Here is a 12,287-nt window from a genome sequence, read left to right as displayed (position 1 = left end):
AGTCAAATAATTTTTGTTTTGTTTTCATTACCGCTTTGATTGCAAAAACATCCGATTATTTTGATAAAGAATCTTGCATTTTAAAACATACAGGTCCCTTCCAATGCATGTTTATAAGATTGAAAGCTTGAAATCTTATTCGGAAGGTTGAGTGACCCAAGTGTTGAAATCTTGACACGCCTGGGGCACGGTTTTATCTAACGGTCTGTTTTGCAGGTGCTGTTAGTTATTTTCACTCACTTGCAGTTTGTGATGTGGAAGCTGTTGTCAAAAACAAATCCCCAGAGAGTTCGCTCAGGAACGAATATATGAAGGAAGGATGAAGACGTTGAGACGTACGACGATCCTTGATGGCAATCAAGAAGACTCTTCAAAGTCGGAAGATTGGAAAGTCTGTAGAAATTCCCCGCAGGGTCCAGTCAGGGATGAGTGAATGGGTAGAGAAGTGAGACGACGTCGAGACGTCCGACGACCCTTGAAATTAATCAAGAAGACTCTTCAAAGTCGGAAAATTGAAATTTCTATATAATTCTCAGGAGTACGTCTCGTCGAGCGTGGAGCGATTGGGAATACAAGATGATGGAGCAGAAAAGGTCCAGACGAGTCTGGGAGTTCTCAAAAGTGGAAAGCTGATACGAGATTGGGAGGTGGATGCCGTGGTTCGACGAGTCGACAGGTGTTCTGCACTAACTTTTCTCGTTTCCCCAGCTAGGTCCCCAAGTAGAGTCAGAGGATCAACTCCCTAGCAGATCCGAGGTCTATGGATCCCCCAGCCGAGTCAAGATGGTTATCCCCGGCAGGTTTACAACGGTGTTTCCTCAGCAACCAGGCCAGAAGGTTGCTACTCCCCGAGTGGAGCGGGTTTCAATGAAATATATCTCCAACAGTGTTCATCCTACCATTGGATTGGACAAGTTCCCGTAGCGGACGGATTTTGCATCCCCAGCTAAGTGTGTCCTACATGTGGATTGCATGGGTTGTCCCCAGCGGAATGGCATTCGTTTCCCTAGCAGGGTCGGGATGGTTATCCCCAGCAGGAGATAGATTGATGCTTCCCCAGTAGACAATCCTGGAGGTGGCTGCTTCCCAGCGGAGTATCTGTGAGCATTTCCCCAGTGAAGTCGTCAGGTATCTGTGAGGTTTCCCCAAAGCAGGTTCGGGATTGATATCCTCAGCAAGTCGAAGACTGTTGTATCCCCACAGAGTCTTGGTGGTGCTTATCCCCAGCAGTTTCCCGAGCGGATTGGGTGCAAAGGAGGTTCTTCCCCAGCAAGGGTTACCTTTTCCCAGCAGCAGTGCTTATTCCCCAGCGGGATGGAGTTGGAGCAATGACGAGTTCCTCAACGGAGTGTCTCGTGCTCCCCAGCAGAATCCCTTGAGGGGGACGTTTTTATGCATTCATCATGTAGCGTAAGCATAGCATATTGCATAGAAAAATAAATCGCGTAGCATTTCCATAATTATGGAGCATTACGCAGAAAAAGTCATGCATCATTGCAAGTATAAGCTAGTCTCAGACCGTGGTTATTGTTTGAGAGGTGGTTGTGCCAGAAGCGAAGATGTTACTCCGAGGAGTTTAGCATCACGACGTCAGATCAGCAATGTTCCCCAGTAGTGCGATATTGGAGGAAATGTTCCCGTCGGACAGAGATGGAAATAAAATCAGAGGACGTTACGCGATCAGCGCGATTCAAGTCGTGGTTACCGCTTGAGGATTGGTTTTGCCGGACAGTGAAGACGATACTCCGAGGAGTTCAGCAGCGGGATTTTGGAGCAGCAGTATTTCCCAGTCATTGTTTAGTGTCTGGTCGAGCTTTCTTTGGTGTCAGTAAACATCATCATTCGATGTCCAGTAAACGTCGAGTTATTTCCCAGTCATTGTTTAATGTCTGGTCGATCATTGTTTGATGCCTGTAAACATCATTGTTTGATGCCTGTCAACATCATTGTTTGATGCCTGTAAACATCATTGTTAGATGCCTGTAAACATCATTGTTTGATGCCTGTAAACATCATTGTTTGATGCCTGTCAACATCATTGTTTGATGCCTGTAAACATCATTGTTTGATGCCTGTAAACATCATTGTTTGATGCCTGTAAACATCATTGTTTGATGCCTGTAAACATCATAGTTCGATGTCCTGTCACATCATTGTTTGATGCCTGTAAACATCATAGTTCGATGTCCTGTCACATCATTGTCTGATGCCTGTAAACATCATAGTTCGATGTCCTGTCAACATTATTGTTCGATGTCCTGTCAACATCATTGTTTGATGCCTGTAAACATCATTGTCCGATGCCTGTAAACATCGAGTTTTCTCCCAGTCATTGTTTAATGTTTGGTCGAGTTTTCTTTGGTGTCCTGTAAAACATCATCGTTCGATGTCCAGTAAACATCGAGTTTCTTCCCGGTCATCAGTCAGTGTCTGGTTGAAGATGTACCCTTTGATATGTCGCCATCAGAGTGGTGATTGGTGTTATTTCCGACGATTGCCAGCGGAGTTATCACAAGGAGAGAAGATTTCGGGGTCCAAGAAAAGCAGAAAAAGAAAATAACAATCCCGAGCGGATGAGTGGTGTTCAAGCCATGGTTATCCCTGCGTTACCATTTATTTTGGTATCCAGGTCGACGTTTTGGTTTCAAGATTGTTCTTCGCCGATGCTGACAGGCGTTGTTAATTATTATCCCATCAGAGTGCAAATTGTTCGTCTGTTCTTGGTATTCAATCACTCTTCATCCTGATCATCTGAAAGCCGAGGCTATTCATATCGACAGGTTCACAGTGGATTGAATAGGGGCAGCTGTAACACCTCAAAATTTGCCCTCTTCTCTTGGGACTAGCATTAACATATTATATATCATTTTTAGGTCATTAGGCATTGCATATTGCATATCATGTGGTTACATTGTGCAAGTCATCCTCCCAAGTCTGGTTCAGAAGATGAGGAAGTCAAAGTGCAAGCTAGGGTTTTATTGACTGATCATTGGCCATCTGAGGATTGGGCTATGAATTAGGGTTTTGTGATTCTCCAAGGATATTGGTCTTCACCTTGTTTGAAATGATACATCATCATCATCATGGTTGGATTTCATCAAGTGTTGGATCAGATTCCTTGAAATTAGGGTTTTGACCACTGGTCAACCCTAATCAATTGCATTGGGCCAATCAGGGCATAATCAGGAGATGGGGTCTATGATGGCTATGGGGTTCATTCTTTGGTTATTTTGTAATTATTGAGGCTAGGGTTTCACCCTTGAGCCATTTCAGTTGGAGATTGGGGCTCAGATTGATCTATGCATTGCCAGATTCATCTATCAGCTGAAAAGTCAATTGTGGTCAACTGTGCATGATTTGATGGATTTGGAGGTGGAAATGAGTTGGATACACTTCATTCATGTTGGAACAAGTGTTATATGACATCTCAAAGCTTAAGAATGGAGAAAATCAAGTCAGGACAAAAACTGCCAAAAATAGAAAGTGACTTGTAATTGAAGTTTCCAAAAATGGAAAGTTTTTGACCTCAAGACCACGTGTCCAAGGAAGCTTCAAATGAAAATTTGTTCAACATGAAAGTTGTAGATCTTGTTCTCACATTTCCAAAAAAGTCCAAGAACTTGAAAATCCCATGTATGGTTGGAAAATTATGGCTCAGTGAATTTCAAAAATGACCCATAATCAGGAGGCCATAACTTCCACATGGTTTGTCCAAATTGCAAGTTCTTTATATGCACAAACTCCATTTGACATGTACTTTCATGGTGCATAATTGGATTTTCTCAAAAGTGGTCAATGCAAAAAGTCAAATTTCAACTGGACAGTTAAATGAACCAGGGGCAAAATTGTCCAACTTGTGAAATAATTGGAATTTTTGAGTGGGGATTTTTGCTACACTTCATAAATGGCATTTGAAACTTGTTGGAATATTCATAACATGCTAAGGCTTCATGGTTTGGAAAATGGCTTTTGAAATGAACTTGAATAATTGAACACATAAGCCATCACATAGTGAAAATGAGAAATACACCTCCAATGAGCATGCAACAAGTGGCAATAGCTCATGACAGGTGTTTAGAAGGTGTATGAGGTGGCAGTGAGCTGTCATGAGCTGGCATGTGAAAGTTCAATTTTGCCCCTTGCTTGAAAATGACATCTTTGCACTAATCATTCCATTTGGTTAATTAAACATGGTTAAGTGGTGATTAAGCAATCATATATATTCATAATCATCATTTAATCATAACAGAATTACACATTTCCCAAAATCAGATCTCAAATTCATCCAATTCTCTCAAATTCCTCAAGAACACCAAAACCAAAATTGGCAAGAACTCTCTCATTTCTTGATCAATCTTCGAATTTCTTGTTGCTGCAAATTCCTTTCATCATCATCATCAACTGTTTGTGGAAGTTGGAGTGAAAAGAGGTGCAAATCGTGACTGTCCAAAGTGCACTCATCAATGGCAAATCGAGTTTTCATGCACTAGGAGCTGATTTGTTCGAACCTGAGCACATCATTCACTTTCCTTATCACACTACTACATCTGTTTGGGGAGAAAGCACGCAAAGAGCATCAGTTTCATCACTGCGATTTCCAGGTTCAATTTTTTCGAATCTCAAGATTTGTTCAATTGTTGGATGCGTTTTGTAGAGCGTAGAATGTAGATCGTAGTGATATGATTGGTTTTGCAAATGGTGAACTATAGCTTATGAAATCTTGATTTGAAGATACGATACCAAACCCTAACTCCATCGATTTAGAAAACATAGGAAGAATTGGACAAAATTAGGTTGATATTTGGATTCCTCATGTTGAGACGGTTCCAACGACTATTCGTTTGTGAGTTTTGGTGGAGATTTCATGTTCTTCGTGTTTTGCTTTTTCTGGAAATTCTGGGCGAAAGTGACGATGAAAAGAGTGTTCGATCCAAAATTCCATTTGAAAATTCAAATGAGACGTTTCCCGCCCCCGCGTTTCACAATTCCAATCTGCCATTATTTAATTTAATTAATTTATATTAATTAAAATAATTGTTAAAAATCATAAAACACTTTAAAAAATTCATAAAAAATGTTTTAAAAATCAGAAAAATGTAGGAATTTTTGTGTTGACTTCCTTTTTGAATGTAGAATTTATTTGACCTATTGATTGAAGTTGTGCATGGTAATATTTGTGTTTGACTTAGGGTTGATTAACATGTATGTAAATTTGATACATTCTACCATTTTGATTGTGAAATCCTCATGCTTACAAATAAATGCTTGAAAATTTTTGTGGTAATTGTAGACTGGTTGATGCTTATTTACATGTAAATTTCATGAATTTTGGATTCCTGGTGTTTGAGTTATGAATTTTGGAATCTAGGTGTGACAATTTGTGTCACACCTCATTGTGTCAACTTGCTGGATTTATTTGAATGACTTAGGCTTGTTAGAATGATATGAAATTTTGCATGGATGTTCATTAACATGTTAAGATGCTATGTGAATTTTTGTGGAATTTTATGTGGCATTTTCAAATTGATTGCTATTTTTCATCTCTATTGGTCAATTGTGCAAGCTCATGTGATACATGTTGGTAGATTTAATGTGAAATGCTCATATGGTATGGAATGATCATGAAATTTGATATGCTTGTTGTAGACACATGATGTGACATCCCTGTTTTGGTCTCACTCATTTCTTTACTGTTTTCATTGACTTGTGAATTTTTGAAGTGAATGCATGTGTTGATGTTGTGATTTGGAGCATGTAATTGTGTCTGTTTTTGTTGATTTTCATTGACATGGTTTCCTTTGTCCAATTAAGCTAAAATTTGACATGCTGGACCTTGATTATGTCATGTTTAGGTGTAAATTATTTGAGGATTTTTAGAATTGTTTTGATATGGATTTGAATGCAATAGTTCTGTTTGGATGTTTGGTGTTCCATTTGAACTAGTTTGGATTGTTTTGTGCATAAAATGAACATGATGAATGATATGGAAATGGGACTAATTGTGTTGGCTTTTGTTTGACATTAATTTGACTTTGGTTAGAGATCCCTTGCTGTTTAGACATTTTTGTCACCTTTGGACCCTAGGCTTGGCCTAGTGGTCTAGTTTCTAACATTTGATTGATTTTTCAGGAGGAAAAGGTGCAATGTGTGTGGAGAATGATCCAAGTCAATTCAATTGATGTTGTTTGATGTTTGTACACTAACATAACTTTGTTTTGTAGGTTGTGAAGTTTGGGCTTGAGCTCATAGCTTGCCTTTGTTGTGCATTAGTTTGTATAGTCTGACTGATTAATACTTGCTGTTTATTTTTGTCTGTCTGAGTACTAACTGTGTTTGACTGTTTCCAGGTACTTTTAGTTGCTCAGTTCCTTGTGAACTTTTGCTTTGCTTTGCTTAAGCAACTTGCATTGAGGTATAACTTCCTAACTTCATGTAGTCTGGAGACCCGGTCTGTTATTTGACCGGGCAAACTGTCTGAAGTCCTCCTTAAGAGGCAATGTTTATGATTGTTTAATATTGTGCCTAAGCAGGTAAAGTCCTTAATCAAGGCAATTGGTGGAAGGTAGGGATATGCAATCTATCCCCCACTATTCAGTTGAGTCTTCTCCTTGCTCCCATTACATGGTTGTAGCATTGAGATCACAAGCCCAAGATCTTGTGCAGTGCACATTGTGTCAGAGTCTCTGAGTATAGAAGGGTTCCCCCATTCTGGACCCATGCTCATTTGTCAGAAGCTCTCCCTGGTTAGGGATAAGAGCTGTGAGGTCTGATCCTCACTTCACCTCTCATCTGCTTCACCTTAGCCTCGTAATGGCAAGGTTAAGAGCAAACCCATCCCGTACAGACGACTCGCTTCGGCAGTCAAACCTATTGTGTGAGCCACTTGTTTGGTTATAGTGCGTGCTATGTGGATATCTGTTTGAGATGCTTGTTCTCATTTGATGTATGCTTGAATTATTCTGTATGCTTGTGTGCTTGCTTCTTTCCTGGATAGGAGTAGTTTGCTTATGCAAGTAGGATAGAAAACTGAACTTAGGGTAACGATGCATGACAACACTGGGCTCGAGTCCAGCTCCCTAGTAGTGTGTCTTCCCCTGGTTTCTGGCTAGTAATTCAGTCCCTTTCAGGGGAACTACATCGCCCTGATCCTTGTTCCAGACGAGGTATGTAGGCAGGTGGTCGTGCGAGACCACTCCGGGCAACCTTTTTCTTTTTTGCGTGTGTTTACTTGTTATCTGACTGTGTGTTTGGTTCGGATGCCGACGTAAGTCCAGTGATTGGCTGTCGGGCTCCACGTTTGCCGTTTTGATTGTGTTTTGGTTCGGATGCCGACGTAATTCCATCGAGTGGTTGTCGGGCTCCATGTTTGCCATTTGTTTGTGTGTTTGTTTGTGTTGTTTGGCGTGCGTAAGCCGAACTACAGTGGCTCTGATTCTCATGTCCAGATGAGATATGTAGGCATAGGATGCGATGTCCTATCGAGCTCCCTTCTCCTAACCCCACCTGCGTTCCCGGTGTGTGTGTGTGATGTTTTAGCAACCTTTTCTTTATTTTAGGACGTGGATCCCGTCGAGTACGACGGACGTGAGGGGTGCTAATACCTTCCCCTTGCGTAACCGACTCCCTTACCCTTTCTCTTTGGTCGCGAGACCATTTCCTTTCCAGGTTTCTCTGAGCGTTTCCTTTCCCTATTTTGGGATAAATAACGCGCAGTGGCGGCTCTGTGTTGTGTTTTTATTTGAGTCCCGCCGGTTGATTTTTCGCAGGATGCGACACTCGTAAAAAAAAAACTTAAGAGAGAATGTAAAGAATTTTCTGTGCGTTGTTGTGTGTCTCTCAAGCGGTAGGTTGTCCTTTATATAGTGGTGAAAGGACCGTTGGAGTGATGACAGAATATTGGACTTTGATGAGCATTCAATGTCATTACTTCTGTGTTTCTTGCCATAACCAATTTGTCTCCCTGAATAATTTCTTTCTAAATATACTTCCTTTCGATTTGAAAAAATTATTTCCGTTACTCTTTCTGGATTTGGAGAGTCTTCATCAGAGTCTTTGTTATCTCGGAGTTTCTGTGTTATAAGGAGATTGCGTTGAGGTTACATCAGAGCTTCTAAGAGTACTGATCTTCTAGATCATAAGAACTAAGTCCAGTGGATGTTTTAGAGTTTCTGGTTCTTTCTACTGTCTTGTTTTGCTCAGAATCAGAACTTCTAGAGCGCACTTCTTCTTCAGATGCTTCTGATCTTCTAGTACTTTGTATCTGATCAGAGTTTGTATCTGATGAAACGATCAGATTCCTTTGTTGCTGTTCAGAGTCCTGCACACTTAGAGAATTTTCGTTAGGGTGCCATTTTTGGTTTCATTGTTATCATCAAAATCCTGGAATTATATTGTAGAACTAATTTTGTTCTTACATATATATATATATATATATATATATATATATATATATATATATATATATATATATATATATATATATAGATTTTTCTCCCTCCCTGGTTCCTATAGATTTGTATAAATTGTCAAAAGCTTGGCTTCTTGCTTCACCCATCGCCTTCTTGGTCTCATTCTTAGCTTTCTTGTACTTTTTCCACGTTTCGACATTTTTACACCTAGACCAAACTTTTAAATAGTCATTTTTTTACTCTAACTTTACTCTAGACACTTTCATTTAACCCAACATCTCTTTAGCCACTTTTCTAATCTCTTGGACCATCTTATTCCACATATCATTTGCACTTCCATGTGGTTGTCCAAACCCCCTCTAAGATCTTGTGTTGGAAAATTCCTTCTTTTCCATATGACTTATTCTCTTTTCTTTCCCCTTACTTATTACATCCATAACCAAAACTCTATATTGGATAGTCAGACGCTCTCCCGAAATAACTTTGCAGTCCAAACAAATCTTGGATTTCCTGATAAGAAAAAAATCTATCTGAGAACATGTCACCCTCACTTTTATATGTGATAAGATGTCCATCTTTTTCCCTAAACCATGCATTTTCTATAGTAAGATCCAAAGTCGACGAAAATTCCAAGATGAATTTACCCTCCTCCGCATTCACCTTCCCTAGGTCAGATTTCATGCACACTCTCAAAACCTCTTACTACATTACCTATGTTATATTTTTATAATATAAAATATTATATGAAAAATGAAAATTACATATTTTTCAAATTTTCCTCATATGACCGAAGTCAATAGAATATAAACCATTAATTAAAATATTACATTGGATTACTTGAAAAAAATATTAAATTTAATTTAATTAAACAAATATTTGTTGAAAAATTTAGAATGCCTAATTTACTAATAAGTTTAATATCTTTTTTTGTCTCATGTCTTATACCTGAGCTTCATTTTGTTCCCTTAATGGTAAAAAAATGGTTTCGGGCCGACTAGATTGGTCATCGGCCTACCACCTAGAGGAAACTATAATTCACCTAAAGTATTAATAGTGCATGGGTGTCATACCCCGAAATTTGCCATACTCTTCACATAATCATATAGGTCACTATACCCAAACATTTGCATATCATCTTCATCCATTCATTTCATTTGAATAAGCATGGTTCCACACAAGGGGACATGTGACTTGGATTCATGGCCTTGTGCTTGTACCTGGTGGGTATTTTGGTTCATCCATAATTTTAGGAGGATCAATTCATCTAACCTTAATCCATTGGTGTATACCATTGGTGAACGCTTTCACGGGCTTGGTAAATTGTCTGACTTTGAGGCATTTGATCAAGCATGATCATGCCTTGATCATCAATGTATGTCAAGTATTTTGGTAATTAGGTGGCCATGTGGTTTTACACCTCAGTTGATTCTGGGTCCATTACTGACTAGCCATTTGATCATTGGTTACATGTTCTTGGTGCATCGATACATTCATTCATTTTCACTCAACCATGGTTCAATCCGATTTACAAGTCGTGTCAGTTAAATTCATCAGTTCATTGCATGTTAACATTACAGTCAGCAATAGGTCAATTTATTTTTTCAAGTCGATTTTAGCTTCAATTTGATTTTTAGTTTAAATTAAGTTTGGAAGTTTAGAATTGATTTTAAGATACATTTCACCTTTCATAGAAAATTGACTTTAGAAATCGTTGACTTTTAATTTCGATTTAATCTTAGAATTCCATTTTTTAGAATTGACCTTTTGATCTTACTAATAGGTTGTGGTTATTGAATTCTGGTTAAGCCCATTTTTTTCTTGTTAAGCCCATTTTTTTTCTTTTTAAGCCCACGTCATTTAACCTCAAAGAACTTCCATGAAACCATCAGCCAAAGAATGAAAATTGAAAACCGAATTAAGTCATTTTAACTTTGTAAAAATGTTTAACAGAGCTAACAATAACAAAAAATTTCAATGAAAACTAACTGCATTAGTAGAATTTGGATTTTCTCATTCACTACCAGATCATAAACCAAACTGACTGCTAACATTTCTTTTCATCAAATTCATCTAAACCCCTAACTATTAACAACCTTCTAACAACTTCTAACCGAAACCTTCACGCTCTCGTCACGATAAAATAGAACTGCCAGTTCCAATCTAATTGGATTGGTGTTTTCAGCTCAGCAGCTACATCCTGCTTCCGGAACTAGAAACCAAACAACCGGCGCCGGCGACGGTGCTATTGAACGGAAAAACTCTAGTCTCAGACATCACCTAGCAGACTCCACTTCGGATCCGAGAAAGTCTTGCTCAACGCCTCGCTGGGACATACCAACTTCCATCAACCTGCAGAATGGGGATTTTGACAGAAATTCCAATTCATTAACAAAACTTCAAGACCATGACAGAAGAGCTGAACATTTACAATCCAATTAACATAACTCAGTACATAACATTTCAATTGTTAGCAAGCCAATGAAAGCAAAAACATAATACATTCAACCTGCATAATTTTCGAACCAACCCAATTCCTTCAAACCAAATCTCCTTTTCCCTCATAACTGAACCAAGAGTCATATAACTTCACATAACCAATAACAAAAAATCTGCACAACAAAATCCAACTCTAGCAGCACACTAAAACCACCTGCAAAAAATTGATTTTCACTAATTAATTCCCAAAATTAACAAACTCCAAACAACATTGCAACCATTTCATCCCAACAATAAATTCACTAAATTCCTTTTCATTTCATTTGGATTTGAGATTTAACTAACTTCCATAACTGAATATAACAGAAATGCATTTCACCTAACTAACTCTCATTTTCACTTCTAACTGATTCTAACATTGTTACATAACTTCTAACCAACTTGAATCAAATGAAAAAAAAAACTGAATTGACAGAGTTAGCATTCTGTTAGCTCACTCCTCCCTATATATTCAGATCAACCTCCATCATCTTGGGGGGATTCATTTTTTACTGTACTTTTTTTCACTCTACACACAAGGGATCGCAAGAAGAATCAGAAGCATTTCAGTGCCTCTCTCTCTCACGAAGAATCCAAGGTACAAGAAGGTGAAGAAGGAGCTCGCAGCACGCACGACAATGACAACAGAAAGAAGGTGAAGAAGAAGCATAACAGAAAAGCGGAGAGCGAAGACGAAAATTGAGCGAGATATACCTGAAGTCGGCATTGGAGTTTGGAAGTCTGCACGAATCCGAAGGCGTCGTCTACGTCGGCGACGCGACGACATCATCAAGCATAACAACCGAAGCTTGTCCATAATCCGAATTTCGATCCGGCGAATCAGACGCAACCCCGATCTCGTACCGTCCTGGTGTTAATATTTCACACAGATTCATTTCGTTCTTGATTCTTTGTGGATGGAGAAATTGAATTCTTGACCTTTCGTTTAGATTCCTGGTGTTTGCGTGAGATTGAAGTGAAGGTGCGTTGAAGATTGTTGCTCCGCGACCGATTTCATTTGCGTTGATGCATTCGTTGAGCGACTTGGAGCTTAGGAGGGATACACACGTGAAATCTCGAGCGCATTGTTAAGTTATTCAGTTCTTGGATGCACGGGTTTCTCCACTTGTTTAGGACGAAAACTTTAATAAATTGTCTGCATTTATCTATGTACCTCTACATGGATCAATTTTATCCATACATTTTATATTAAGTACCAATTTTATCTTTATATATTTTGAACTAATTTATTATTTTATTTTTAAATATTATTTAAATTTTATTTTATCGAAAGAGTTTTCAAAAGAATTCCGGTAGTATTTTTTAATTTTTCTTACGTGTACAGGAAGACTTTACAAAATGGTTCCGGTACACAAAAATTGACTAGCGGAGCTCTTTTTTAAA

The 12,287-nt window shown here is 38.7% G+C and overlaps 1 long non-coding RNA gene across 2 annotated transcripts; it reads right to left on the bottom strand.

Annotated features, from left to right (window-relative positions):
* Positions 1–10,311: 10,311 nt before the first annotated feature.
* Positions 10,312–12,072, bottom strand: LOC127096749 (uncharacterized). 2 transcript variants are annotated; one of them, XR_007792799.1, is made up of 3 exons: positions 11,598–12,060; positions 10,915–11,058; positions 10,312–10,757 (listed from the first exon to the last, which is right to left on the bottom strand). It is a non-coding gene; the product is annotated as an uncharacterized LOC127096749 (long non-coding RNA). The 2 variants fall into 2 exon arrangements; XR_007792798.1 differs by having other exon boundaries at positions 10,312–11,058; positions 11,598–12,072.
* Positions 12,073–12,287: the final 215 nt, after the last annotated feature.

The sequence above is a fragment of the Lathyrus oleraceus genome, chromosome 6 (assembly GCF_024323335.1).
Source record: "Lathyrus oleraceus cultivar Zhongwan6 chromosome 6, CAAS_Psat_ZW6_1.0, whole genome shotgun sequence".
NCBI lineage: Eukaryota > Viridiplantae > Streptophyta > Magnoliopsida > Fabales > Fabaceae > Lathyrus > Lathyrus oleraceus.
The sequence above is the reverse complement of the archived record's forward strand: the minus strand, read 5'-3'. Positions and strand labels throughout refer to the sequence as shown.